We start from the raw sequence: 12,783 nt of genomic DNA, 5'->3' as shown, positions 1-12,783 counted from the left end.
AAAAAAGAATAGCAAAAAGTATCCTTCAGGTTGGGTTTATGACGTGTAAAGCAGCAACGCCCAACAAAAATTTCTGTGGTGATGGATATTTCCTAAATCCTTACTGTCCAATAAGGTAGCCATGAGCTCCATGTGGCCACTGAGCTCTTGAAACAGAGCTGTTATAGCTGAGGAACTGAATTTCTAAGTTTATTTAATTTTAGTTCATTTAAATATAAATGTAATGATCACACGTGGTTAATGGCTACTGTACTGGCTAGCACAGGTGTGAACGGCGATTAGGAGCAAGCCATCTGAACAAATGAATTGAGATCAGACCAGGCAGGGCCTTGAGTGCCGTGCTAAGTGTCACATTTCATCCTTAGAGTCTAAGCAATCACAGTTTGGCTCTGGAAAGCCATTCCAGTTACAGAGTGCAAGATGAATTCTAAAAGGGGACCCCAGAGGTGAGAGGAACAGGTTGTCAGAGCCTAAAATTGTTCAAAAGAGCAGTAATTAGGATCCTGCCTTAAACAGTGACAGTGGGAATGGAGAGGCGAGGACAATTGTGAGAAACAGCCTCACATCCAGCCGTCAGGAGATGGTGGGTTGAGACGGTCGAGGGAAACAAAGGTGACTAAGGGGATGCCGAGATGTGAAATTTAATCAGAGCGTCTGTGTCTTGCAACACCAGGCACAGGAGAGAGTGGAGAGGAATTGTGAGTTGGATAAAGGAGGGGAGGTGGGTATCTTTGGGGCCGACGTGGTGATGACCGATACAACAACAGCTTCTCTGAACCTCTCATGCCTCCCAAACAGAACTGCTGCACTAGCCACTCTCCCAGGGGAAAGGTCTGTCTGAGCTGCGTAGGCTTGGCTTTTGGGGGTTGGAGTCCCAGGGACCTAGAGGGGGCTTCTGCACCTTCCTGGATGTCTTGATGGTGGTTGTGATTTCTTCCAGGGAAAGGAGGCTGATTTGGCATTCCTGGCACTGCCCACTCCTCTCATGTCCTTCTCAGAGCTGGCCGCCAGGTCCCCAAGAACCCTGCATGACTTGCTGGAGAGCGGTGATTTGTTTTTGTCCTATTAACTTCTTGAAAGGACAGAAACAGATTACTGGGCTGGAGGGATGGCCTGGGAAGAGTACAGATGAGAAACTGGCTGCATGAGGCCAGAGCAGGGAGGCTGGGATGAACAGGACAGAAGGGTTAAGGAGGAAACAGAATCTCCATCTCTGTACTCACATCTACCGAAATAAATCTCCTCACAGAATTGCAGTTGTTTGGGGAGTTTTCTTCTTTGTCTGTCTGTCTCTTTCTCCTATTTTTTTTTAACCCCTTTGTCACATACTATATTCCCTCTGCCTGGAAAACATACTCTACCCTCCCCTCCACTCTCCTCATCCACATCTGCATGCATCCATTCATGAATCAATGAATAATGTGTTCAGCATCTACTACGTGCCTGTAATTGTGTTAGAAACTGAGTGCACCACAGTGACAAAATGAGATAGGTTTCCACCCACACCCGTGAAATCCAGAGAGCAGGGAGAAAGCTTAGATACTAATCAATGACTGCCCCCAGTCAAGGTGCAATTATGAACTTAGATAACTGTGTTGCAGGACCTCTTGCCAAGCTTTTAGGCACGCCCATTCATACACATCTGTGCAATGTCCCCTCTGTGCCTTGACTTATTCATCTGCAAAGTGGTGTTGAGAATAGAACCTACTTACGTTGTGGAAAGAATGAAATATGATTTTACATGCAGATGCCCCAAAGTGCCTGCCACTATTAGCTAATATTATCGTCACTCCTCCATGAAGGTCAAATGGGACAATGGACTCTGGCCCCAGGATCGTTCTCTAGGCCTGAATGCATCTGAGGTTTGATTGGCTTTGTGTCTGAGCAAGAGGTCCACCAGATCTTTCAGAAACACATCGTGAGTCAGCCTCCCCCCCGCCTCTCAGGTAGCACAGTCAGAACCTTGCTCTATGATACACAGGCTGTTTCCTAAATCCTTGGCCTTCTAGGGAATCATGAAAAAACATTTGGAGTTTAAAGCTCAAACCTATAACATTTCAGAGTGAAACCAGTCTGCTCAAAGAGAGAGGAGTTAAGGGAACAGCAATAAAAGGCATGATTTATATGCTGTCTAGTGATATTCTCTCACATATGGCTATCATGATACTGGGGGGGGGAAAAAAAAGCCAGAGGACAGTCGCTGAGTCTCCTGAGATTTGCAGTAGGGATGAAAAGGTATGGCATCCAAGAGAGGGCCACCCTGAGGCTTGTTGCTTTCCTAGGTGCTGAAGCATATCCTTCTAACACAAAGTTTCTCTTTTAAATTAAGTGGAGCAAACCTCCAGGGTAGCTACTGTATCTTTCCCCATGTGTTCTGGCAGATTCAAAGCTGATTTTTGAGAATAACATTGATCCTACTTACATGTTTCCCAGGAGATAGTAATGATAGAAATATGAAATATTAAAGCGTTTAAGTATCTACAAGCCTTTAAGGAGGCTGGATAAGGATGCAAAGGAAAGAAAGCAGAATGGAATAACTGTTCTGTGTTAAAAGGGGCCTGGGTAGCTTCAAGTGGTGGGGAGGAAAGAAGAGACTTTGACTTAAAGAAAAGGAGTAAGGGAGGTTGCAAGAGAGGATTGTAGGGAGAAAGGAGAGCGATATGGGCAGCTGATGAAAAGGGGAGGAAACTGGGAACTGATAGGTGAGTTTTAGGAAGTGTAGTGGATGCTATTGGTGCCTGCTTTAACTGATAGAGCATCTGCCCCAGAGGCTGGAGTGTTGGCTGACATAACTCACACATCCCCCCTCCAAATGGAAACGTCCTCACCTGGGAGGCTATGCCTACCCTCCAAGATAAAAGATGGGACCAACTCTGTGGTGCAATTCACATTCCAGGGCCTCCTGTGGGCCCAGTCTGAGACTAGATCCCTGCTGAATCCACATCCTTGCTTACTCTTATCTTCCTCATCCTTTTTTTCACTCCCCTTCTGCAGAAAGTACTCTCCCAGTACATCTCCTAACAAGAATCCCCTCTCAGACTCCTGCTTCTAGGGCACCTAAGACAGGAAGTTTTACACTGTGATGCCACCTCCTCCTCCAAGTCCCCCTTCCCAGGAAATCTCGGGAATATAGATTTAGTTCTTGCATTCTTTTGGATTTAGAAATGTGCACCTTGGGCTGTGGTAATAGTCTGAGATTAGCTGTAAGGTTCAGCAAAACAGTTAAATCACTTTCCATTTACAATGAAAAAAATAATAGTATCTATAATGTATTGAATGCCTTTGTTCTAAGCACTGTTTTAGGTACTTGACACTTGTTATATCATTCAAACCTCCCAACATCCCTATAAGATGCCCACTTTTACCCTAGGTTATAAATGAGGAAATTGAGTCTACAAGAGGCAAACTAAATTGCCCCTAGTCACATAACATGTTAGTGGCAGAAATGGGTTCATACCAGGTTTTCGTTCGATTCCAACACTTTTTGCTACACGATACGCCATACTGGGTCATTCACCAGCTCAATAAGAATCAATATCAAGCTGCAAAGTTCTCATTTCAGAATTGAAATGCAGACCCCTGTGGCCCCAGTATTTCAAGCACGTACATTTCCTTCTTCACTCAGAGGGTGGCATTTATGAGGGAGTCCCACCATGAGTTGACTAAAATCCAGCTCCTACTTCCAGAAGCTCATCTGAGAAATCTAATACCTGAGACAGATAATCTAATGGGCATGTGAGTCATCCATTTCTCAGGATTCTCTAAGCTCTAGTCTTGTATTAAGTTAGAAAGACGGGCACATGGACCATATTATCTCCCCTCATGAAACTGCCTCAACCAAGTTAAAATTTAACACCATGACCTCAGCATTTATAACAGATGAGAGCAAGAAATGTCAATGCAGACAATCTTTCTGCTGAAGACATTGTTTTCTATTGTAAAATACCCCTTAAATATGATGCAAGTGACTGACACCCTCTCAGAGTTCAGTGCTTATGCAATGTTCCCTCCTGCAGAGGAACTTTGTGTTCCTTCTCACCATGAAATATAGCTTCTATAACCCAGTATGTTTCTCATTTTGCCTTTGCTGCCAGGAAGCTCAGAGATAAATTCAGTGCCGATAAATATAAGCTCTATCTTGGATGTCGACTCTTACAATGTTTTTGAATAGTTTTTATGTGTTTTATTTGTTATGTTTGACTGTATCAGTCCACTCCAAATTTTTAAATAGGCGTAGTAAAAGACTAAAAGTATATCTGTGTGTTGTTAGAGGGAACACCTGGAAAACTGGACCTCTGAGGTTGTATTCCCATCTGGTGGTATTTTTCTTCAAATATCCCTGATTGCTATCCCTCCACTCCACCAGCTCTGCCATGATCACAGCCCAGGCCACCATCAACTCCCATCTGGATGACTGCAAATGCCTACTGGTGGTCCAGTAAGTCTTTTTTTTTTTTTTTTTTTTTTAGTATTTTCAACACTGGTATTGATTTTTCAAATTTCAAATAACACATAAAATGCATTGAACAAAGTAAAGATCACCTTAAATCCCAACATTTTGATATAAACATATTAACATTTTACTGACCTCTTTTTCACGGACCTTGTTATATACACAATTTAAATTAAGTGATACATATAATATTTCAGTCCAAAGGGCTGCCTCCGGCGTGTGGAGTTCCGGAGTTTGGAGAGTTCCCCCTCGTACCCCCACCCCCTGCCAGGAAGAAAGACGTACGAGTCATAGGAAAATGAAAAAGGAATGTCTCAAATCTTGTAGGACTCATTATTGATTTCAGAACTTGAGTTAGATTGAAGAATGAGTACAAATAGAGGATTGGTTCAAGATGGCGGAGTAGAAGGACGTGCTCTCACTCCCTCTTTCAAGAACACCAGAATCACAACTAACTGCTGCACAGTCATCGATAGGAGAACACTGTAACTCACCAAAAAAGATACCCCACACCCAAACACAAAGGAGAAGCCACAATGAGACGGTAGGAGGGGCGCAAACACAATAAAATCATATCCCATAACTGCTGGGTGGGTGACTCACAAACTGGAGAACACTTATACCACAGAAGTCCACCCACTGGAGTGCAGGTTCTGGGCCCCACGTCAGGCTTCCCAATCTGGGGGTCCGGCAACGGGAGGAGGAATTCCTAGAGAATCAGATTTTGAAGGCTGGCGGGATTTGATTGCAGGACTTTGACAGGACTGGGGGAAACAGAGACTCCACACTTGGAGGGCACACACAAAGTAGTGTGTGCATCGGGACCCAGGGGAAGGAGCACTGACCCCATAGGAGACTGAACCAGGCCTACCTGCTAGTGTTGGAGGGTCTCCTGCAGAGGCAGGGGGTGGCTGTGTCTCACCGTGAAGACAAGGACACTGACAGCAGAAGTTCTGGGAAGTACTCTTTGGCATGAGCCCTCCCAGAGTCCACCATTAGCCCCACCAAAGAGCCGGGTAGCCTCCAGTGTTGGGTCGCCTCAGGCCAAACAACCAACAGGGAGGGAACCCAGCCCCACCCATCAGCACACAAGTGGATTAAAGTTTTACTGAGCTCTGCCCACCAGAGCAACAGTCAGCTCTACCCACCACCAGTCCCTCCCATCAGGAAGCTTGCACAAGCCTCTTAGGTAGCCTCATCCACCAGAGGGCAGACAGCAGAAGCAAGCAGAACTACAGTCCTGCAACCTGTGGAACAAAAATCACATTCACAGAAAGACAGACAAGATGAAAAGGCAGAGGGCTATGTACCAGATGAAGGAACAAGATAAAAGCCCAGAAAAACAACGAAATGAAGTGGAGATAGGAAACCGTCCAGAAAAAGAATTCAAAATAATGATAGTGAAGATGATCCAGGACCTCGGAAAAAGAATGGAGGCAAAGATTGAGAACATGCAAGAAATATTTAACAAAGATCTAGAAGAATTAAAGAACAAACAAACAGAGATGAACAATACAATAACTGAAATGAAAGCTACACTAGAAGGAATCAATAGCAGAATAACTGAGGCAGAAGAATGGATAAGTGACCTCGAAGACAGAATGGTGGAATTCACTGCTGCTGAACAGAATAAAGAAAAAAGAATGAAAAGAAATGAAGACAGCCTAAGAGACCTCTGGGACAACATTAAACGCAACAACATTCACATTATAGGGGTCCCAGAAGGAGAAGAGAGAGAGAAAGGACCTGAGAAAATATTTGAAGAGATTATAGTCAAAAAACTTCCCTAACATAGGAAAGGAAATAGCCACCCAAGTCCAGGAAGTGCAGAGAGTCCCATACAGGATAAACCCAAGGAGAAACACGCCGAGACACATAGTAATCAAACTGGAAAAAATTAAAGACAAAGAAAAATTATTGAAAGCAGCAAGGGAAAAAGAACAAATAACATACAAGGGAACTCCCATAAGGTTAACAGCTGATTTCTCAGCAGAAACTCTACAGGCCAGAAGGGAGTGGCATGATATACTTAAAGTGATGAAAGGGAAGAAACTACAACCAAGATTACTCTACCCAGCAAGGATCTCATTCAGATTCCATGGAGAAATCAAAAACTTTACAGACAAGCAAAAGCTAAGAGAATTCAGCACCACCAACCAGCTCTACAACAAATGCTAAAGGAACTTCTCTAAGTGGGAAACACAAGAGAAGAAAAGGACTTACAAAAACAAACCCAAAACAATTAAGAAAATGGTAATAGGAGCATACATATCGATAATTACCTTAAACGTGAATGGATTAAATGTCCAACCAAAAGACACAGGGTTGCTGAATGGATACAAAAACAAGACCCATATATATGCTGTCTACAAGAGACCCACTTCAGACCTAGGGACACATTCAGACTGAAAGTGAGGGGATGGAAAAAGAAATTCCATGCAAATGGAAATCAAAAGAAAGCTGGAGTAGCAATACTCATATCAGATAAAATAGACTTTAAAATAAAGAATGTTACAAGAGACAAGGAAGGACACTACATAATGGTCAAGGGATCAATCCAAGAAGAAGATATAACAATTATAAATATATATGCACCCAACATACGAGCACCTCAATATATAAGGCAACTGCTAACAGCTATAAAAGAGGAAATTGACAGTAACACAATAATAGTGGGGGACTTTAACACCTCACTTTCACCAATGGACAGATCATCCAAACAGAAAATTAATAAGGAAACACAAGCTTTAAATGACACAATAGACCAGATAGATTTAATTGATATTTATAGGACATTCTATCCAGAAACAGCAGATTACACTTTCTTCTCAAGTGCGCACAGATCGTTCTCCAGGATAGATCACATCTTGGGTCACAAATCAAGCCTCAGTAAATTTAAGAAAATTGAAATCATATCAAGCATCTTTTCTGACCACAACACTATGAGATTAGAAATCAATTACAGGGGAAAAAACGTAAAAAACACAAACACATGGAGGCTAAACAATACGTTACTAAATAACCAAGAGATCACTGAAGAAATCAAAGAGGAAATCAAAAAATACCTAGAGACAAATGACAATGAAAACACGATGACCCAAAACCTATGGGATGCAGCAAAAGCAGTTCTAAGAGGGAAGTTTACAGCTATACAAGCCTACCTCAAGAAACAAGAAAAATCTCAAATAAACAATCTAACCTTACACCTAAAGGAACTAGAGAAAGAAGAACAAACAAAACCCAAAGTTAGCAGAAGGAAAGAAATCATAAAGATCAGAGCAGAAAAAAATGAAATAGAAACAAAGAAAACAATAGCAAAGATCAATAAAACTAAAAGCTGGTTCTTTGAGAAGATAAACAAAATTGATAAACCATTAGCCAGACTCATCAAGAAAAAGAGGGAGAGGACTCAAATCAATAAAATTAGAAATGAAAAAGGAGAAGTTACAACAGACACCGCAGAAATACAAAGCATCCTAAGAGACTACTACAAGCAACTCTATGCCAATAAAATGGACAACCTGGAAGAAATGGACAAATTCTTAGAAAGGTATAATCTTCCAAGACTGAACCAGGAAGAAATAGAAAATATGAACACACCAATCACAAGTAATGAAATTGAAACTGTGATTAAAAATCTTCCAACAGGGCTTCCCTGGTGGCGCAGTGGTTGGGAGTCTGCCTGCCAATGCAGGGGACGCGGGTTTGCGCCCTGGTCTGGGAGGATCCCATATGCCGCGGAGCAGCTGGGCCCGTGAGCCACAGCTGCTGAGCCTGCGCGTCTGGAGCCTGTGCCCCACAGCGGAAGGGGCCGCGACGGTGAGGGGCCCGCGCACCGCGATGAGGAGTGGCCCCGCTTGCCGCAACTGGAGAAAGCCCTCGCACAGAAATGAAGACCCAGCACAGCCAAAAATAAATAAATAAATAAAATGCTGGCTTAACTCCTAGAGTTTCATTAAAAAGAAAAAAAAAAAAAACCTTCCAACAAACAAAAGTCCAGGACCAGATGGCTTCACAGGTGAATTCTATCAAACATTTAGAGAAGAGCTAACACCCATCCTTCTCAAACTCTTCCAAAAAATTGCAGAGGAAGGAACACTCCCAAACTCTTTCTATGAGGCCACCATCACCCTGATACCAAAACCAGACAAAGATGTCACAAAGAAAGAAAATTACAGACCAATATCACTGATGAATATAGATGCAAAAATCCTCAACAAAATACTAGCAAACAGAATCCAACAACACATTAAAAGGATCATACACCATGATCAAGTGGGATTTATCCCAGGGATGCAAGGATTCTTCAATATACGCAAATCAATCAATGTGATACACCATATTAACAAACTGAAGAATAAAAACCATATGATCATCTCAATAGATGCAGAAAAAGCTTTTGACAAAATTCGACACCCATTTATGATAAAAACTCTCCAGAAAGTGGGCATAGAGGAAACCTACCTCAACATAATAAAGGCCATATATGACAAACCCACAGCAAACATCATTTTCAATGGTGTAAAACGGAAAGCGTTTCCTCTAAGATCAGGAACAAGACAAGGATGTCCACTCTCACCACTATTATTGAACATAGTTTTGGAAGTCCTAGCCAAGGCAATCAGAGAAGAAAAAGAAATAAAAGGAATACAAATTGGAAAAGAAGAAGTAAAACTGTCACTGTTTGCAGATGACATGATACTATACATAGGGAATCCTAAAGATGCCACCAGAAAAGTACTAGAGCTAATCAATGAATTTGGTAAAGTTGCAGGATACAAAATTAATGCACAGAAATCTCTTGCATTCCTGTACACTAATGGTGAAAAATATGAAAGAGAAATTAAGGGAACACTCCTATTTACCATTGCAACAAAAAGAATAAAATACGTAGGAATAAACCTACCTAGGGAGACAAAAGACCTGTATGCAGAAAAGTATAAGTCACTGTTGAAAGAAATTAAAGATGATACCAACAGACGGAGAGATATACCATGTTCTTGGATTGGAAGAATCAATACTGTGAAAATGACTATACTACCCAAAGCAATCTACAGATTCAATGCAATCCCTATCAAATTACCAAAGGCATTTTTTACAGAACTAGAACAAAAAATCTTAAAATTTGTATGGAGACACAAAAGACCCCAAATAACCAAAGCAATCTTGAGGGAAAAAAATGGAAGCTGGAGGAATCAGACACCCTGACTTCAGACTATACTGCAAAGCTACAGTAATCAAGACAATATGGTACTGGCACAAAAACAGAAATATAGATCAAAGGATAGAAAGCCCAGAGATAAAGCCATGCACCTATGGTCAACTAATCTATGACAAAGGAAGCAAGGATATACAATGGAGAAAAGACAGTCTCTTCAATAAGTGGTGCTGGGAAAACTGGACAGCTACATGTAAAAGAATGAAATTAGAACACTCCCTAACACCATACACAAAAATAAACTCAAAATGGATTAGAGATTTAAATGTAAGACCACACACTATAAAACTGTTAGAGGAAAACATAAGAAGAACACCCTTTGACATAAATCACAGCAAGATCTTTTTTGATCCTCCTCCTAGAGTAATGGAAATGAAAACAAAAATAAACAAATGGGACCTAATGAAACTTAAAAGCTTTTGCAAAGCAAAGGAAACTACAAATATGACGAAAAGACAACCCTCAGAATGGGAAAAAATATTTGCAAGAGAATCAAAGGAAAAAGGACTAATCTCCAAAATATATAATCAGCTCATGCAGCTCAATATTAAAAAAACAAATAACCCAATCAAAAAATGGGCAGAAGACCTAAATAGACATTTCTCCAAAGAAGACATACAGATGGCCAAGAAGCACATGAAAAGATGCTCAACATCACTAATTTTTAGAGAAATGCAAATCAAAACTACAATGAGGAATCACCTTACACCAGTTAGAATGGGCATCATCAGAAAATCTACAAACAACAAACACTGGAGAGGGTGTGGAGAAAAGGGAACCCTCTTGCACTGTTGGTGGGAATGTAAATTGATATGGCCACTATGGAGAACAATATGGAGGTTCCTTAAAAAGCTAAAAATAGAATTACCATATGACCCAGCAATCCCACTACTGGGCATATACCCAGAGAAAACTGTAATTCAAAAAGACACATGCATCCCAATGTTCATTGCAGCACTATTTACAATAGCCAGGTCATGGAAGCAATCTAAATGCCCATCGACAGACGAATGGATAAAGAAGATGTGGTACATATATACAATGGAATATTACTCAGCCATAAAAAGGAATGAAATTGGGTCATTTGTAGAGACGTGGATGAATATAGAGACTGTCATACAGAGCGAAGCAAGTCAGAAAGAGAAAAACAAATATCGTATGTTAACGCATATATGTGGACCCTAGATAAATTGTACCGATGAACTGGTTTGCAGGGCAGAAATAGAGACACAGATGTAGAGAACAAACGTATGGACACCAAGGGGGGAAAACCACGGGGGGTGGGGGTGGGGGTGTGCTGAATCGGGCGATTGGGATTGACATGTATACACTGATGTGTATAAAATGGATGACTAATAAGAACCTGCTGTATAAAAAAATAAAAGAAAATTCAAAAAAAACCATATAATATTTCTTGCAGTTACCTTTTTCCTCCCTCCATTATCACCACTATCCATACTCATGCATGCTAACAAGTGACATGTGCCCTTTTTACATGTTTCTATGTGTGCACATACATATCCATATGCACACACATATCTACAGTTTTAGAGATTGTTATTATTGTCTTATAAAGCAGGATACTATTATACACATCTTCTGCATATTACTTTTGTCATTAACAATTTCTTATTGAAAATCTCTCCAAATAACCAAGTGTTACTTTAATTTTTCTTTTTTAACGGGCACATGATGTAACACTTTGATTTTAATCTCCTACTAATGGGCATTTATATTGTTTCCTGTTCTTACCCACTATGAAAATGCTTTAGGGTGTACCTTTTGACATATTTGTACATTGTATCCATGTAGGAAAGATTCACACTATCAAACGATGCATTTATTAATGTTAGTAGGCGTTGCCAAATTGCCTGCATTAATACTCTATTAATTCATACTTTGCACCAGTAATATAAGGAAGCACAAGTTCCCCATATCCCTGCCAGAAATGAAACATAACTCATAACGTTTTGCCTATCCACTAGACGTAAAGTGACATCTCTTAGTCACTTTAATATCCATTTTTCTGACAACCAAACATTTGAACACTTTTTTCACATGCTTTTGGGCAAGTCTTGACTTACTCTTTGCCTCTCCTTAAATTCTCCATTTCGCAACTAACTAATCACTGTACACACAGACCTGGCTCTGTCACTAGGTGATCTAAAAGCCTCCAAAGCCACCTGCATATTCAATATGCTTCTAAACAGGAGTGCAAAGTTGTGTGAGGGTCACTTAAAGCTATAAGAGAATGGGGACATCTTTCTGGAGCATCTGCTTAACTCAATGGTGAATAATTTAGAACACCAATTTGACAGTAAAAGAAATGTGATATAACATGCAGCCAAGTGCCAAATGTCCATACATGTTTGCTATTGACACAGAGGACTCTGAAGACATTTCCCAACTGGGTTAGACCACTGAGAACTCCAGGCACCTCAATACCCCATTCCTCACCCCCAGAGCATTCTTATTCATTCTTTATCCTTAGGACGACTCTGGCAGAAAGTTATGTGAAGCCCAGCTATAGGATAAAATCCAACATTCTTATCAAGGCCTCCTGGCATCTGTTGACAGCTGCAACCTCAGCTCAAGACACCTAGGTCTTCACACACTCAGCTTCAGATCCCACAGACGCTTCCTAGTGCTTTGACTTGGCTGTGCTCTCTTCCCACTTGGCATTTTCACATGCTGTTCCCCCAAAGTGGAACATCATTTCCTCACCAGTGCACCTGGACAGCCCCTGCCTGTCCTGCAGATTTTGGCTTAGGAATAACTTCTGGAAAGTCTTCTTTAACAGGATGGACTTGGAGCTCTTTTAAGCTTTCACAGGATCTTGGGCTACATCTACCGCTTAGTGGATCTTTTAACAGATGGTCGATGCTTCTCTACTTATCTCTTACTTCTTGTTATTCACTAGTTTATTAACTCTATCTTCATCATCATCATCATCATCACCATCACCACCACCACCATCATCATCATCAGAGCTCTCACTCTATGTCAGGCACTTTACAAGCATTAACTCACTTAACCATTTAAATTACTATTAACCCCCCTCCCATAAAGGTAAGGAAACTGAGGCATAAAGAGGTGCAGTCATGGGAAGAGA

The sequence above is a fragment of the Eubalaena glacialis genome, chromosome 13, assembly GCF_028564815.1.
Source record: "Eubalaena glacialis isolate mEubGla1 chromosome 13, mEubGla1.1.hap2.+ XY, whole genome shotgun sequence".
Taxonomy (NCBI): domain Eukaryota; kingdom Metazoa; phylum Chordata; class Mammalia; order Artiodactyla; family Balaenidae; genus Eubalaena; species Eubalaena glacialis.
The sequence above is the reverse complement of the archived record's forward strand: the minus strand, read 5'-3'. Positions refer to the sequence as shown.